General features: G+C 39.7%; 1 long non-coding RNA gene across 3 annotated transcripts in view; it reads right to left on the bottom strand.

Moving 5' to 3' along the window:
• The window catches only part of LOC306638662, a 70898-nt gene that overhangs the window by 38961 nt on the left and 12744 nt on the right, over positions 1-19193 (bottom strand). Inside the window, exon 5 of one of the 3 annotated variants that reach the window (XR_013757518.1) lies at positions 17515-18876. The exons of the other annotated variants lie outside the window; for them this stretch is intronic. This is a non-coding gene — a long non-coding RNA (uncharacterized lncRNA). Of the gene's footprint in view, positions 1-17514; positions 18877-19193 lie in introns of those variants that run through there. 3 annotated transcript variants of the gene reach the window in all.

The following is a 19193-nucleotide window of genomic DNA, read 5'->3' as shown; positions in this document are numbered from 1 at the left end:
AGTCCCAGGCAAGAGAGATGCTGTTTCTGTGGGAATATCCAAAATGCTCCCTGGAAACAACACGGCCACCTCTGACACCATAAAGCATTTCAGCTCAACCTCCTCAACGCAGCTTTTGCCAACATTCTTTGGGGTTGCTCTTCTCCAGGATCACTCTCCTAGGCACCTTCAACCACAAGATTTTTTTTTTCTTTTCTTTTTGACAAGTTACAGATGTTCTTCTTTTCCTGAGAAACACCCCAATGCATATTATTTTTCAGAATGCTGAGTTTCATGCCATGAAAATTGTATTCCTGGCTTTGGGTTAGCATGATATAAGAAACTTGAATAACCATGACCAATGCAGGGATAATCTTTTGTTTTTTAAGTTTTAAACAGACATTTTTTACATTGCCCATAAGTCTCCAACTCTTTCAGACATTCGTCTAAACTGAAATGCATTTTCTGTCCAAATATATAGCAAGTTCAAGTTTGTTCCCATTACTTCACCTTCCTTTGCCTCTGTAATCTATCTAATATATTACACAAAGAAGACATCCAAGGCAACCTGTTTTCAGGCCTTTAATTCTTAATCAATTGTTATTTTTATTATATATATTTAAAGTATATACAATGTTTTGATATATATCTACATAGTGAAATGATTACAACAGTCAAGCAAATTAACTTACCATCACCTTCCACAGTTACAATTCCCCCTTCTTATGTTTATTAAATCATCATTCACAATTTCCTTGCTTTAACTGGTAAACTTTGATGCCTACAAATAGGTAATTGGGTAAGTGGGCATGACGGCAGAGCTGTGGAATGAAGATAATACCACAGAGGTGAAGTCTCATGAAATTAGTGACCAAGTCTCACTGTGGAAATATAGATATTTCTTTCCCTATGTGAATTTTCACTCAGTAATTTTTGGGATAATCCATGGTTCTGTCTACTTGTTCCCTCACCACTGCCATCCAAATTTGAGCTACCACTGGGTCACCCTGAACTATGTTCTGTACTGAGACCTCTTGAGTGTGACCTGCCCTCACTGTGCCTCACCCACTGCTCCACAAAACCCCTTCTCCTGTACCTGCTCCTTGGAATATGAGGATTGCTCAGTCATTCTGCCTCATGCTCAAACCTGGCAAGGTAAGGGAGCTAGCACTCCAGTGGGCGTGACCCTGGACCAATGGGCGACAGGAATTGAACAATTCAGATTTGTCTTCCCTACCTGACCTCCTAGAGAATCTGCAGTGGATGGAGCCCCAGTTGTCTATAGAATTTATCAGCATCTTCTACATCATGGGACTGATTTTGCCTCTTTTCTTGCCTAACACTTCTGGTTCCTTTGATCAACTTCCCCAAACCTACTACCTACCACAAGCCCTCATCTCAGGCTTGGCTTTGTAGAGAAACCCAGGTTGTGATAGCCTTCTAACTTTCCCCTGCTATCTCTTTTAATCTTCTGTAGACTGTTCTATAGAAGCCGGAAGTTTATATGTCAGTCTTCTGACATATAAACCATACTATGTCATCTCCCTGCTCAGAAAGTCCTACCAGCTTTCATTACACTCATAATAAAACTCCAACCACTCTCAATAGCTCCCAGGGCTCAGCACAATCTGTCCACTGGTCCTCTCTGACCCTGTTTTAGTTTCCTGCATATCACGTACCACCACAAGACATTATCTTGTGTATTTGTTCGTCTGTTCATGGCTGGAATGCATTCTCCATGACAGCAAGACCTGTCCATGTTAGGGAACATCATACCCCCAGAGCTGAGCTCAGAGCCTGACCTTAGGTAGGCATCAAGAAATATTTGTTGAACAGATAATGGGGCACATGATTTTCATTATGCACATGCCAGAACTAACATTATATCAGGCAAGAGGAAAAAAATCTTGTCAGCTTCTTTGTTTGAGTGGCTTTGTGATATGTTTATCCAACAATGGGTAATAAATGTGATAAAAATGGCTAAAAAGCCTGTGCCAATAATTGTCTTGGGGAGGATAGAAAAACAAAGGCCATTCCTCTTGATCAAAAGCTAGATGTAATCAGGCTGGATTTGCCCAGGGATATTTAGCTTTATAACTCTAGACTTAAAGCTATAAAAATAGCAGTATTATTGAAATGCCTGCAGGCAAAATTACTATACTATTGTGAGTAAGTAGTCCAGCCCCAATCCTCTATTTTCTCTTTAAAATAATTATTTTTAGAGTGATTTATATAATGAGGCTTCTCAGGAATGCAACTATAACACTATAGAACAGATCACACCCCTGCCCAGTGAATGAGAAAGAGAAGAGCTGCGAATCATCTAAAAAGAAAATTTTTCCTTTGCACACGAAGGACAGCACACTATGGCAAAGCCCTCAGAAATCACAGCTCTATTTTTTTTAACATGGTTATATTTTTAAAAGGAGAAAGAGGACGGGAGAAATATCCCCTGTTGAGTCTATGATTACTAACTAAGAATAGTCCACAACTCCACAGGATCATTGTCATATATTTGGCAGCTACCAGAGTGGCCAGCCTTCAGATGTAGACCCAGATCTGTCACTGATGAGCTACTAAAGTCCAAATAAGCTCAATCTTTATGTTAAACTCTCTTGAGAGCCAGGGATGTCTCAGTCTTATTTCCAATATGCCACTACTACTTGGCACAAAGGAAGGGCCCAGTCAACCGGCACTGAATGAATAGGTTTTCTGGACTAGAAGAGGCAGAATTTGTACTCTAAAAAGGTTAGTGGCATTTTTAGCAAGAATCTTGATGAGTTATTTCATCAATCTTTTTGAAAATACCATTTGTAAGCACCTTATTTTCCTTCCCTGGCTAGATGACCTTCTGGTTCGGTGGCCAAAATAATACTCATTAGGATGTTTTGATTATTATTTCAAATTAGAAATGAATCTTGTTCAGTCAACAGGTATTGTTGTGTGAGCCCTAGATAAAAACTTGTAATGAGTTGGACATTGTGATGTGATTTCGGTTTGAAGTCCCCTTTAAAACTAAAGACAGTTTGACAACAATTCATAGAAAAAGAATTGGTGGTGAATTGGGAGATGTAAACAAATGACTGGGGACAAGTTATTCTTTCTAAGCATCAGAATTTACAGTTGTAAAGTGCAGGCATGGAGAGGTGGGTGATCTATTCCCAGTTAAACAAGGGTTGTGACTATTGTAAGCACCAGGATGTTTTGGAGACATATCAGGAGATGTGTCCATTTGGTTTGTCTGGGGGGTCTTAAAGGAAGTGAGGAAAGAGGTTATGTATCCATTAGCTATTGCCAAATAAACAAAATGTCCCCAAATTTAATGTCTTAAAATAACCATGCTATATTTCACAGTCTGTGGGTGGATTGGGTGTGGCTGGGTGGCTCACTTCCTCCAGATGATGAAGCTAAGGTCACTCAAATGCTGCCTTCACCTGTGACCTCACCTGAGGTAAGAATGTCCAAGTTGGCTCTCACCCTTCTGGGTCTTTCCACATGATCTCTCTTCACTCAGCAATCTATCTTGAATTTCTTTTAGCAAGGATCCCAGATTCCAAGAGGAAGCTTTCCAAGATGACATGCACCCATGTGCAAGTGTTTATCAAAACTCTGACTGCATCACAACATTATTTTCCCTTTGGCCAAAGCCAAGTCCCTCAGCCAAGTTCAGAATCAAAATAGGGGATGAGGACTGCACGAGGGCATAAACACCAAGGAGTAGGGCCCCTTGTAAAAACAAGAAGTGCCAAATGGAGACAGTACTTCACAGAGTATGATGTTTCTACAAAGCTTGATCAGCATCTCCCAAGGAAGAAAACTGCTCCCTAGTTCTCCAGATTCTGCCAGGCCACTGGAGGTTGTTCTGAGTGGGTACAACAACTTCTTGAACTAATTAGCATCTCCTCCTCCCTAGAAACACACCCATGACATAAATGACAATTTCAGCATTATAGGAGTTATCTGGCATTCTTTGTACATGAAACATTTTCCCACCGTGCATCACATTCAGTGCAATAATCTCATGAACTAAAGAGGGAAGCTATATGTCTGCAGGGCTCAAGGAAGATTCAAAGAATGGGATTTTAATTCAGCCTCTGGGAGAATACAACAGCAAGCATTTATTGAGGCCCTGCAGAATATACAGACCTGTACTGAGCAACCAGATTGCGGCAATACAAGTAGAAGAAAACTTCAGTACATCAAACTATATCCAAAATAAGTCAATTTACTGGCATTACACACTAGTAACGGTAACAACAATTATTACTGGGACTATTTTCCTTATCAAAAAACACTATTGTGCATTTTAAATGTGTGAATGCATTTAACCTCACAGCAGTCCTATAAGGAAACGACTAGCATGGTCATTTTACAGATGAGAAAACTAAGGATTAGAGTGACTAAGTAACTTTTCAAGTCACTCAAGAAACTAGAGGCAAAGGTAGAATTCAAATGTGTCATAATTTGTCCAGCCACCAAATATTTGCTTATGTGCTCTCTATGTACTAGATTCTGAATTTTTATTTTATATTTTCACCTACTACATATTCAACAGTAGCTTCTCAAACACATGCCTAGAGGAGTTCCAAAGAAAGAGGAAGAATAGATGCGGAGAGTCAGGGGTGACCACAGTGAAGTGAGTTTCTACTCTTAGTCAAAAGGTGAGTCTCTGGGATCCACCATCACAAAGCACCAGCCTTTGCCTTGTGAAAGGTTACACATGGCTTACTCTCCTCCTTGAACACTCAACTCACTGACCTTCCTGACATAGAGCTCCTGCTGTCCTGCTATTGCCATCAATCATGTGGGTAGATCCTGCTGTGACTTGACTTCCTCTGGCTTTCCTGACATAGTCTTGCATCATCACTTTCATCAACACATTGATTGACTTCAACACCTCGAGTGTTTTTGACAACTGCAGGTCAGGTCTCGGGAATAAAGACTGAGAGAGATGCCAATGGATCCTGTGTTCTTGCTTTAGCAGTTAAGTTTTGGAAATGAGAAACTTTGTTCAGAATTCCAAATCTGCAGGCATTTCAAACACTCTCCATCATATTCTCCCAACTTTCTTAAGGAGATATAAAAGAATAATCAGTTATCTTGGAAATCATATAAAAATGTCAGATTGGTCTTGAGTATACATTTACAGTAAGATGCAACAGCCTTAAGGCCCTCTGCATCCTCACTAAGTGAGATTTTCTTGAGATTTGGCCCTTGGAGTCGTGTCTGGATGAAAAACTGGCCATCTTTATAAGAAACAACTAAGGAAAAATACAAGGCTGGAAAGAGTCAAGCAAAAGAGACAATAAAGTGTAATAGGAATTCATAGGAGACATCGACTAGCTGGGTGGCCTGTCCCTAATAAACATCAGTGGGAGCTGGACAACTGCCTAGGAGTGGGAAGTGAGGACTAAGATGAATAATTGAATGAAAAAATAGGGGAAGAGCATTAAGTTCTTCTCCACATGGGATCCCCAAGAGAAGGGATGCATTCCTAAGAAGGAGTAAGTGGCTATTTGCTGGTTTCATTTGAAGAAGACAAATAGCCTCTTCTTCCTGGTCTTTCTATGAAAATGCTTGTGAAGCCCTATTACAGTGAATTAAATCTCCACGAATGAGCCACTCCTTGTAATTCAGGAGACTAAAGAGTTTGGAATGGAAAAAAGTAAAATAAAAACAAGAGGAGACACTAAAGCATTGACACCCAGAAACTTAGCAAATGCAATCTTTCTAAATGGAGGGGCTTTCCTAGATGATTGAGCAATGATTGATGTTTTCCTTTTTCTTCACATTTTCTAAAATCTATCAACTATTATGATGATCAGTATCACTTTTAGGCCAGGTGCTATGGCATAATGCCTATAATTCCAGTGGCTCAGGTGGCTAAGACAGGAAGATCACAAGTTCAAGGCCAGCCTTGGCAACTTAGTGAGGCCCTAAGCAACTTAAGTGAGACCCTGTCTCAAAAAACAAAGAGCTGAGGTTGTGGCTCAGTTGTAAAGTGCCCCTGGGTTAAATCTCAAGAGTAGACACACACATACACACATATTTATATATATATACATATACACACACATATATGTGTTTTGGAAATATATGTGTGCTTTAGAATATGAGAAAACAAAAATCAGGGTAAGTTAAGCTTTGTTGTATGAGTCAAAGAGAAGGTAAAGTTGGAAGTTCTAATGGAAACACCATGAAATCAAGCAAGTTATCTGAGGACAGAGAACAGGTAAAAGCAGAAGGAAATTTTAAAAAACAAAAACAAAAATTAAAAAAAAAAAAACTTTACAGATTTCACAATTTTTTTTCTTAAGAATAACCTTCAGAGAACAAAACTTCCATTGAGGGCTGGGGATATAGCTCAGTTGGTAGAGTGCTTTCCTCATATGCACAAGGCCCTGGGTTCAATCCCCAGCACCACCACAAAAATAAACAAATAAATAATAGTTCCATTGGGAAGACAGGAAACGTAAACCTGGAAATAGGATCTAAGTGTAATTTTGAGTCTTCTGAGAGACTGAGATAGAAGGGCTTTGGTGCTGGGAGTGTAGCTTAGTACTAAAGTGCTTGTCTAACATGTGCAAGGTCCTGGGTTTGATCCTCAGCACCACAAAGAAAAGGGAAAAAAACAGACAGAAGGGGTTGATTTCCCAACCCCCAAAGCTTGTATGTCTCCTACTATTTACAAAGCATCTCTTAATCCCTATTTCTGTGAGAAAATAACGTTTCTTAATTAAAAAAGTACTTATTTTTACCAGAAGAATATAAGTATTCTTTTTTTCTTTTTCTCTTTTAGTGCTGGGGATAGCAAGAATTCTTATAAGCATATGTTTTTCATTATATATGTGAGGAACACATATTTCAAAATGGAGAAGAAAATTTGCTCATAATTTGGCATTGTACTTTTTCCATTTGCCATATAGTACATAGCAGAATCATGATTCTACATTGCTAAATAGTCTTCATGACCACCATTTGAATGTACCATAATTTGCAAGTTTCTCTTTGAAAATATTGAACACATAAAGTAAATAAAACATCCACTTGAAAATGCCGTCAAGACAGCTCAAAAAAAATCGTTTGCTGGTTGAAGCATTCAACTCTTTGCTCTCAATCCAATGTCAGGGTCTCTGTGATTTTTACTATGGGCTCATTAAAGTATCAGTTTCTGGAGAAAGGAGTCTCTCTAGCTCTCTAGGGGCATCCAACATGTTTGTGAATTTTGTGAGAGCTAAGTTTGCATGTTTATCAAATTTATAATTGGTCCATAAGATGTGATGCATAACTATTATGGTAGATGACAGATTTTGAAAAACAAAAGAATTAAGTAGCCTGGAAGAACAATAGGATGAATCAAACAATATTTTATTTTAGATGGTAGGAGTTGAGAGAACTAAAGATGTTTAGACTCGAGAAAAGAAACCTTAGAATAGACAAGATAACACACTTCAAATATCTAGCCAATTCCCAAGTAAACTGTGATAAGAAGTAATGATGACTGTAAACTTCAAATTAAGAAATTACTTCATAAAAATTGAGTTCTTAGAGTATTTGCCTAGCATGAGGAAGGTCCTGGACTCAATCCCCATCACACATATATACACACAAAAATCACAGATTGTATATTATGTAATAAACCACCAAAGGGTCTGAAATAAAGTTTAGGAAGAGCAACTGTCACACAGAGATGGTCAGAACATCTTTTCAGATAGGTAATACTTTAACCAAGACCTAAAGGGTGAAGGGGAGCCAGTTATATAAATAATAATGGAGTGTTCCAGGCAAATCTCTGAGACAAAAAAATAAAATAAAAGAAATTTTAAAATGTGTGTGTGTGTGTGTGTGTGTGTGTGTGTGTGTCTGAAAATCTAAAAGAAGGTGAGTGGTGCTGGAGCATGGAATGTGTGTGAGGAGACTGGTGAAAGAGAATGATGGAGAAACAGGCAGAGAGGTGAGCCTTGTGGACACCCTAAGAAGTGTGGATTTTAATCCAAAAGCAACAAGAAGCTGTTAAAAAGTGTAGGCAGGTGAACTTATTGGCTGTTGTTGTAAAAAGATCACCCTGGCTACAATGATGGCGAATGCCTTATAGAGAGGCTAACAGAAGCAGGAAGACCAGACAGGAAACAATTCAGTGGTCCAGGTAAGAGAAGATGGCAGCTTGGGCCAGATGGTAGCAGTAGAGATAAAGAGGTCAGATCCAGGATGGAATCCTGGGAGGGAGTGTGTTCCAAGTGCCCAGAAAGGTTCAGTCAGGGCTGGGACGACCACTCCTCAACAACATATAGAAGGGATTCAGAGTTCTTAAAGCCCTTTCTGATTTCATGACTCCATGAGATAGGGAAGAAATTCTAGCAAAGATATGGGTGTGAACCAAGACCCTTTCGAGTTTGAGGCATTGTTTCCATTGATTCACACACGCAAGCCCTATTTTTCTGAAAATTTCAGCAATGAAAGACACTAGGTTGGACCAAATTCCTCCAAAGAGTTAATTACTGGCCTGTCCCCAGGAGGACTGGACTAAAACAGGAGCATGTGGAAGGCATCAAGCTAACAACGCGAACATGAGCAGCACTAATGGGAGCAGTCCACTGCCAGGCACCGTCCCCATAATGCTACAAATTAGCCAGGGCCTCAGGAATCCCAGTTCTGCAGCTGCTGAACAGATGTGTGCTGAGCTCTAGGATGGGAGCAGAGAAAGGACATCTGAGCATAAGGAAGGTCCCCATCAGACCAGGTATCCTAGCACTTAAGAAAATGGCCACCTTTCCTGTCTTCACATTTTAACTAGAAAGATCTTTTCAAAATAAAAATGTGATCACATCCTTATTCTTACCCCTAACTTTGACCCCTGCAGTGGCTTAGCATTGCTTTTAGGATGAAGACCAAAATCTCTGGGGTGAGGGAAAGGCTTCTGTAGCAAAGTAAGCATATGTCCTGGTTTGCTCAGGAGAGTTCAAGTTTATGTCGACATTGTAGCTATTGATAGCCCCTCATTCTTTTCTCACAAGTAACCAAGTTTAGACAATAAATTTTGTGGTTCCCTTCCCTATAAAGTCCCATGTGGTCTTTCAGTTGCTGGTCATTCCAACCTCATCTCCTACCATGCTCTGAGCTACAGCCCCCTAAAACTTCTTTCAGTCCCTCCAAATCTCCATCATTCTCCTGCTATAGGGGCTTTACATAAATCATTCTCTCTAGCTGCAAAGCCCTGACACTCCCCTGCTTTTGCCCCTGCTGGGCCTTCTTCAGGCCCTCTTCTCAGGAGCTCTCCCTTAGCTCCACAGCATGTATCTTAGTGGGTTCTGAGATACTTTGTTTTGTCTTCACATGTATTTAAGTGATTCTTTGGTTAATGTTGAATTACCCTTCACATTTGAATGAGAGCAGTGACTGTCTCTTCTTTACCATCAAAATTTGGATTACCAAAAAGATTTTTGACTGAATGAATGAACAAATTAATGATGAAAAATAAATAACTGTTAATTATTGGTTACTACTGATTGGGAAGAAAAACCAAAAACTACATATTAATAAATTAAGGAAATGGTAAGAGGTGACCTGATTGAGATCTTTATGACATAAATTTATTTATAACAAACATAAAATATATTTGTATTGTAGCTTTGAAGTAAGTCTTGATTTTCATAATGGTTACCTCTTAAAACTGGGCTCTTGTCCCAAATACATGATAGCAATTCAGTGTATTTTTAAAACTTCTTTTTGGAATTTTCCTGAAAAAATCTCAGTAGATTCTACTGAATGTTCTCAATAATAGCAAGATATTAATTTCTGGGAACACCAACTGGCATTAGGTGCCATGTCTGATGAACAAGTTTGGACACCAGGCCAGATAGGATTAGTCAGGTCAAAAATAAAGTAAAACTTTACAGAGAATAAATATTCCACTTATCTCCTAAACTAGGCAAGTCTAAACACTCTCTGAGCCCTGGCAGGAGATATGGAAGAAAGAGACAAGCTTTAATATGACCACTTTGAAAGATAAGGTTTCTTTGGTGGTTAAAAATACAATCTGCTTCATGGCCTCAAAAGACAACAGAAAGAGTAGAGAATAAACATGGTGGGGGATTCTGGTAAGGTGGTACCTCGAGGCTCCCCATTTTGCCACTTTTAACCATCTGGTGTTGAATACATTTTGAATTTCAGAATGTCAGTGCAATTCATTGGTCTAAAAAGATTTTGCTCCTTGCTAGTACTTGTAAATTCTACTTCCAGCCTAGAAAACAAGTCATTTCACTTGTTTGGAGCACTATTTTCTGTGTTCTAAATACAAATCAGCAGATATAAAGACCAAAGAAACAACTAAGGTTCATAGAAATGCACTCTTTATGTCACAGTAGTAACAGAAGTTCAAGGGTGTTAAAAATTCAGTCTGATCGTGGATAGAGGCAGCATGACCAGAAAGACACCAAGACTGAGAAGTCAGAGACGAGACAAAGATCTTAGGCATAATCTTAGAACTGGCATCAATCTGGGAATTGCTCAAAACATGTCAGTTTTCTTATATATTCTGGAAATCATAGTTGGATGAATAGTTTGCAAATATTTGTAGAGAAAGGGGAACTCTTGCACATTGTTGGTGAGAATGTAAACTGGTTTAGCCATTATGGAAAACAATACGGGGTGCCTCAAAAAAACAAAAAGTAGAACTACCATATGACCTAACAGTTCTACTACTGGCTTTCCTCTGGTAATATCCTCTGGATATGTTCCAGGGAAGTGAAATCAGCATGTTGAAGAGACATCTGCACTTGTATATTTATTGCAGCACAATTAATAAGAGCCAAAATATGGAAAACCCTACATGTCCATCAACAGGTAAGTGGATAAAGAAATATATATTTCAGATATATTTGTGGTATATACCATGGAACATTACTTAGCCATAAAATAATAATATTCTGTCATTTGTAACCATACGGACATTATGTTAAATGAAATAAGTTGGGTACAGAAAGACAGAAAACTCCATATTCTCACTTATATGTGGAAGCTAAAATGTTGATCTCAGAGTAGAGAAATAGAATCGTGGTTACCAGAAACTGAGAAGGCTGTGGAGGAGGGGGAAATGATGAGAGGATGGGTTAAATATTATAGGGGAGTGGTTGGACAGGAGGAATAATTTCTAATCTTCTATAGCATAACAGAATAACTGGAGTTGACAACAATTAATTGAATATTTCTAAATAGCTAGAAGAGAGGATTTGAATGTTTCCAATAGAAAGGATTAATAAACATCTGCACTGACAGATATGCCAATGACCATGTTCTGATCATTATATACATAAATTGATATGTCATACTATATCTCATAGATATGTACAATTAAATATATATGTAATAAAAATTTCTACTGACCAAAATGTTCCAAGATATCTAGTATCAGGGCCATGGACAGTGCAGGAATCTTTTTCCTAGCCCTCAACTGTGGCAACACATAAAGGCGAGGAATATTTATTGCTCCAGCACATGAGACTCATTTTTGCTCAGTCTCTAAGAGAAACCTGCATCTCCCCTGGCATTAATCAAACTCAGGACCAGCACAAGTTATTATCCACAGAGACACTTTTGAAAGTGAAATTGACACTGTTAATCATTTTTCTGGGAAATAGGTACTATCCTGGGACTGTCCCAGGAAATACAGCACTGGGTCACCCTAACAGATGTATTCCCAGTCTGTGACCTCCAACTCATTCGGTGTTTCCCAGGGAAGGAAAACAAACAGCATGATGCCCCTGTCTGAGCCAACTGAAACTGACATGTCCTCAGGCTGGTGTCTGGCAACATGCAACTGGTCCTGAAACCACACACCACATCACCTACCATTACTTGACAAACAAGAAGAGACCTGATATTTATCAAGACAGCCAGACATTTGCCTCCATGACTCAATGTCTTAGGGAAAGCCACCACCCTCCTATCTAGGCATCTGAACCTCACTTCTTGACCTGCCCCACTCCTCATCTATTTCCTAAGGGAGAAGAGTGCCTGCTATAACCATGCTGAAGGGAAGCATCTGCAGACACTTGGGTTTAAGGATTTGGGTGACAGAATTTCAAAAGATCATGTTTAAGAAGATGATCAATGCTTTAGCAGTGCTTCTCACACTTGAATGTCCAAAAGAATCACACAGGATCTTGTTAAAATGTAAGCTTTGTTTCAGGAGGTCTGGGGCAAGGCTTGGGCTTCTCCATTCTAACAAGCTCCCATGCTGGCCAATGGGTCACCTTTTAAGCAGAAAGGTCAGTGGCATTTAGTTTAAAGGCTAACGATAGTTTAGATATCCAGGGTGCTAATGAAATAAGAGAAATTATGCTGGCTGACTCTGTTCCCCAAAGATAAGGTAGTGGGAGGAAAAAGAGGGAGGGAAAAAGAATAGAGGGGAGAATTCAGAGGAAAGAGATCAAAAGGAAACTGGGGGATGGGGAGGAAAATGAAGGGAAGAGGGGAAATGCAAAGAGAGAAGTAAGGAGAAGAAAATAAAAATACACTGTGTAGAGACTGAAGAAAATAAATAAGGATTAAGTGGTTCCTTTAACACAGGGAGAAGCTATTTCCATTCCTAAGGGTCCACTGCAAACAACAACAACAAAAAAAAAAACTCTCAAGATCCCTCATTTTACAATTTTTGACTAATCACTTAGACCCATAAAGTGCCATGAAGGACTATAGAGATTATGGAGTCTTCTGGTCCAGTGACTTTCAAACTTTTTGCCCCTAACTCCCCTGAGAAGTACACTGTACACTGTGACTCACTACATATGCAACCCACTCTCCCCACAAATGTGCAAAAAGATATTTCCAATTCAATTCAATGTCATACTTTAACCTACTCATTTGTCAATTTATCAAACTACAGTCCCACCAGGGGCAGGCTGGAGGCTGACTGTGAGCAGAGTGAAGGTTGGTACCCAGGTAACAACCTCGCTTCCATCCACTCCACAGTGATGTGAAAACACATAAACTCTATAAATGAACTTAAAGACAAGGTATTAACCTATTTGGATTATGTTGAGGGGTAAGATTTTTAAAAATATTAAGAGTTTCCCTGTCTTATTTTATGCTTCATCATTCCCAGCCTCCATCACTCAAGTGATCAAGATATCCATGTTCTATGTGTTAGAGAAGTGATGAGACCATGCAGAAAAGTGGAAACCACCTTTAGGTTCTTCCCTGTCTCTGATTTCCAAAGGCCTAAACTATTAAGGGAATATTTAGAGTTTAGCCATCAAGGCTAACTGTGTTGGACGAGAGACATCTCAATTCCCAGGTGAAAGTGAAGTGAGGAGATGAGAGACAAGAATATGAATGGCAAGAAGAGTACAGAGGGTTCCAGAAGGAAGAGTCCTGAGTCTTCTTTCCTATATAGTATCTCAAGGAAGCACCTGAACCCAGACACTACAAGGAAACAAGGAATACCCCAAAAGAGAATAGTAACAGGGTACAAGATGTGTACAGACAGGCAGTCCCCTTTCACCCTTGGCCTATGACCCAGAGAAGTAGGTAAGAGGTGTCAAATAGCTCTGAGCCAAAGGGCAAGGCAGATAGGAAGAGAGGATGTTCCAGTGACAACAAAGGCATGTGGAAAACAAACCAAGGCCCAGATGGCTCCAGATGGAGGTCCCAGTGACTTGACTCCTTATAGGCTAATTCAGACACGATGTTGAAGAAAATGAGATACAACAGCTCAGATTTAGTTTCTAACCTACACACAAATCAATGGCCCAGAAAATGTTGAGTTAATAAGCACCCACCAAGAAAGGGTTATTCCCCCACTTTAGGGGGAACACAAATATTCATTCCATAGCAGTACTTAACAAATCATCCCAAAACCCAGTGCTTCAAGACACTTATTATTAACGCTGTCGATTCTGTGGTCAGAGATTTGCCCATAGTTCTCATTTGGAGTCTCTCCTGCAGTTGCAGTCCTGTGTCAGCTGGACGTCCAAATGGTTCATTCATATGCCAACAGCTGACTGTGACTGTCAGCTGGAACTTCAGCTGGGACTGTCAACTGAATTGCTTACATATAACTTCTTCAGTGACCAGGGCTTTGCACAGCGTGGCAGACATGGCAATTGTATTCCAAAGTAAAGTGGCCCCAGAGCAAGTGTTCCAGAGAGCCCAGTGACAGTTAAAATGATTTCCTACACTAGATGTAGATCCTCGATGAGATTCAGCTTCTGGTTTTGTTTGTTTCTTTGTTTTTGCTTTTGCTTTTTCGGTACTGGTGATGAATTTCGGGGCTTCACATGTGCTAGGTAAGCAATCTACCACTGAGCTACATCCCCAGCCCTTTTTATTTTGAGAAAGAGTCTGACTAACTTGTTCAGACTGACCTTGAACTTGTGATCTTCCTGCTTCAGTCTTGAAAGTAACTTGGATTACATTTATGCATCACCGTGCCCAACTTGGCATCCTCTTTGGCTGATATTGTTTTATGGCATCAGAAAGATTTCCACTTTAAAAAAAAATGGAAATAAATAACCCTTAAGGATTAACAAAAATTTTATTTACTCCAAAACCAGGATAGGTAACAGGAGTTACAAAAATAAATATCTGGTTTGCGCAAATGCTTGCTTTTTCTTCTTTCCCCCTTTTACCTTCTCTTTTCTTTCTCCACCCTCTTTTCCCTCAAATATAAGAAAATATTTTTAGCTTTTTATTGAAAGTATAGGTAGCATATAAAATATAACAAAATTATAAGCACTGTAATAAAACAAAAGTATTGTACTCTTGTTCAGAAGTTTCTCGAGTTGAGGCGTATGTCTCGATGTGGTAGTGTGGCCAGACTCCTGCAGGAAGATCTCATTGTATCTCAGTGATGACTCAAACCCCACAGGAAGCAAAGCAGAAAGGAGGCTAGAACACAGTTCCAACCAGCGGGCTGCTTCTCAGGCTTTAATGGGAAAACCAAACTCCTATGAATGATGTTAGTCTCAGAGTCTGATTCAGTAGTTTGGGAGTGAGGCCTGAGATTCTTATTTCTGGCAGGCTACCAGGAGATAACCAATACTGCTGGACTGTGGACCATACCTGGAGAGCAAGCCTCTAACATCCACAAGAGCCACTGTCTCTTCCCTTAAAAAGAGTCAATCCTCTGTAAATTTTTTCCTATGTGGAATAGTGTTCATAGTATTGAACCATGAGTACATCAAGTGACATTGTCACTGACTTGGTCCCTACGAGTTGAAAATGTTTCCTGGTAACTTTATAATAAATGGCATCACTTACTCCCTTGACCACAGGGTATTTATGGCAAGTAATGCTGTGTGTGAAAAAAGAGACCTGGCACTGCCCAGTGCAAAGAGCAGGCGGCAAGAGGGTTTGGAAGCCCACCAAGAAGTAATAATCTTGTCTCTGTCCAAAAGAAGTCAAGCTTTTACCACAGGGAAGAAGCCAGGGTGGCCTTTTGGATTCTTAGTCTCCATCAGAGAAAAATAAAATAAAAATTAAAAAAAATTTTTAAATTACTTTATGATAATTAGCCCCCACAACATGCTTTCAAGGGAGAAATTATTAGACCCATGTTATAAGTGGAGAAACTAGAGACATCGGAAAGTTATTTTGCTCATCCAAGGCCACCCAAAGTGCCAGGAATGAAAATAAGGTTAAGAACCAAAAATATGGGGCAATCTGTCCCCAACATAGACCTTGAGACACTTTCTATGAGGAATGTTTATGCAGTAGTGGAAAAGTCTGTATTAAAAGTGAAGGGTAGGACTGGGGTTGTAGCTCGGTGGTAGAGCGCCTGCTAGCATGTGTGAGGCACTGGGCTCAATTCTCAGCACCACATCTAAATAAGTAAAATAAAGGTCCATTGACAACTAAAAAATTTTTTTACAGAAAGTGAAGGGTAGAAAAACACAAAAGAGCTCTCAGTAAAATATTGTTATTTATTTTACTTTGCTACAATTTTGAACTTACTCATTTAACACAAGCCCTCTTCACAGGTCTTATTTCTTGAATGCCTTTATTGTCATGTGTGGACACAGTATTTAACCTCCCTGGGCCTCAGTTTCCTCACCTGTGAAAAAACTAGAACTGTGATAGAGAATTAAATGAGCTAATGCATGTAAGGAACGTCAGCAGAGGCCAGCATGTGACAGTATTATAGAAGTGTTAGTTGTTATTTTCCATGAAGATAGTGCCCACCACCCTCTCAGTCATGACACAAAACTGTACTTGGCAGGAGGTACAGGTTTTACTCTTTTGTTTTCTGTAATATTGAGTGGTGCTGAACTCAAGAGCTGGCTTAAAAAGTGATTTCCTGTCTGAACCCCAAAACTCCCTGAACCGCAACACCCTTCCCAAGTTTCATACTGTGCAGGCATACCCCTCTAACTTTTCCAGAACAAATATTCATCCTTAAGTATATGAGATGCCCAGATCTAAGAATAGTTTCTGATTATCATGATTTCCTCATATTTTGTCATCTTCAAAGTGATTGCATAAAAATCATCTCATATAAACCTTACAGCAATTAGATGAAGAAGGCAGAATATTTTGTTGAGGTGCATGCAGTCTTGCTATGTTGCCCAGGCTGACATGGAATTCCTTCATGGCCTCAAGTAATTCCCTAGCCTCAGTCTCCCTAGTAGCAGGCCTGCAGGCATGTGACACAGTGCCACACCTGAAGGCAGAATCTTTAGGTTTCCATTGTATGGATGGAGAAACTGGGACTCTCTGAAATGAAGTACTTCCATCAAGGTCATACTGATGAATAATAATAGTTATGACTACTAACATTTTAAAGACTTAGCATTAGGTTGAACATATGAAATTGTTGATAATCTACCATTTTTAACCTATTAAGAAAAAGTAATTTCATATTGTTCGACCTAAGGCTAAGTGTATGTCATTTAATCCTCATATCAACCCATCCATTTTATCAGGGGGAACAAAGGCTCAGAAGTAAAGACATATGCCCAGAGTCAAACAGTGGAGCCAAGATTCAAGTACAAGCTCGTGACTCCAAAATCCACACTCATAACAACTCTAGATTATATGATCTTTCTAGCATATGGCCAGTTTGTTCTGCTATCTGGCTCCCTGATTGTTGATGTAACATCTTTAGTATTCAAATTATGGACTTTTTATACTCCTTGACGTAACAACCACTTAAGAGAGAACAGATCATCTCCACATTAAATATGAGAAAGTCGAGACCTGAAAAGGTTAAATGACTTGATCCAAGTCACATATCTATTAAGTGTTTGAGTTGGGATTCAAACCAGGGCTATGCACCTTTGGTTTGGGGTCTTGACCACTACACCACTATCCCCAAATCTCCTGGGAACCTCTTAAAACTTTCAAAGCTCAGATAATTCCCCAAACCAAAATCACGACCCTTCGTGGAGGAACACAGGTATGGAGAGTTTCTGAAACTCTGCAGGTAACCCCATGTGCAAAGAAGCTTAGGGACCACTGTCCTCACTACATCCCTTCCCACCCCAACCTCTTCTACCATTTCACACCAACAAGCTTATAACATCTATCCTGAGATCTCTGCTGTCGGTTCATCCCCACAGTAGTTATCTTAATCATGTTTTACACAGAGAATGCTTATTTCCCAGACAAGAATTCTGCAGAAAACTCACAGCAGCAAGCAAGGTAAGCCACAGCAATGGGACAATCACAGTGTCTTCCAATTGAGAACAGTCAGCTATATCAGGCTGACATGGAAACATCTTATCAAAAGGGGGTCCCAGTTCTCCAGGTTGTGGGCCTTAGTAGATAGCCTGATCTGAGGCAGCTGGCCCACAGCAGAGTCTGGCAAGGGAGAAGGCAGAAGGTTCTAGCCAGCCTTGCTGAGTGGGACAGCCCTGGCCTTGACTACCACTCAGGTTGACCATGTCAGGGTCAGGACTGTGCTACCTAACCTAACCGGGGAGGTGTGCATTCCCTCCAACTGTGTCTGGTAGCCCATCAGCTTGAAATACTTCTTCATCTTTACAGACTTCACTTATTTTTAAAAATATGGTTCTTTGATTCCTGCAAGCCAAACCCATGGAAAAATAACGGAAACCAAATGCCAGGGAAACGGAGCCAAGGCAAACACGTGTGAGCCCTGAAATAACAGGAGATACTGTGGTCACGTCTGACCTTCTGAACTGGGCTATGGGTTGAAGCAAAAACAGCTCTCCCTGCCGCTTAAGGGGTACATGGTAATGGTTTATTTGTAATGCGGAAGAGTTTGGGTTTAGAGAGATTGCCTTTAAAACTGTAGGGATTCAGCCCAAGGGCCAGAAATAATATCATTTTGAGGAATGATGTTTTTTAAAAAAATCACCACCCTTCACCTCTGTGATCTATGTAAACCCAGAATCATCTGATCTTTATCTGTCAAATGATGAATATCTAAGACCCCCAGAGTTCCTACAAATGTTTCTTTTCTAATTACATCATATTTCGGAGAAGTCTCACATAGAGGTCCACAGTCTGCAACATGGAAACACGGAAGGACACAGACAAAAAAGTAAAATGATGACCCAGGGTCAAAAGGGAGTATGAAAAAGACTCCTGGTTTTCATACTAACCAGTTCAGTCCCCAGCAATGTGGCGTGTCAGACCCGCTGGGGGTTGCCAGCACTCAAATTCCTATGAGGCACCAGTAGCTGCATTCTTGGACACACAAAGCAAGTCACCAAGAGGAATTTGTTCCATGTTAACATTACCAAGAAAAGACCACAAGCTACAAAGTTCACACAAATGAAGACTCGTTCCCATAGAAGAGATGAGATGCTTGTATTAAAATAACTGCCAAATTGTCCTAAGAATGAAATACGCATTTTCATGTTGTATTTTTCAGATAACAACCTTCTCCTTGAATTGCATCATTTAATGCATATCTAGAAGACATTCTTTTTCTTTCTGAAAGAGAAAAAACACACCACAAAAATAGTTTCATTGTAATTATTGAGGGGGAAAATACTCTATATACGAAATAATAGCATGAGCCTAGTAGATTTACTATGTATTCCAGAACAGTAAAACCCAGCTGTTTTTCATGCATGAACATATTAATGCCTCACAAACAGTAATTGCCATTAATATCCAGAGGTTTTATTTTTTTTAGTGGAGTCATATTTATCAATCTTTTCATCTATGCTTTCCTCTTGTTTAAGAACTCTCTTTTATGGCCGGGTATTGTGGCACAAGCCTGTAATCACAGCAGCTTGGAAGGCTGA

Source organism: Sciurus vulgaris (assembly GCF_902686455.1).
Source record: "Sciurus vulgaris genome assembly, chromosome: 11".
Taxonomy (NCBI): Eukaryota; Metazoa; Chordata; class Mammalia; order Rodentia; family Sciuridae; genus Sciurus; species Sciurus vulgaris.
The sequence above is the reverse complement of the archived record's forward strand: the minus strand, read 5'-3'. Positions and strand labels throughout refer to the sequence as shown.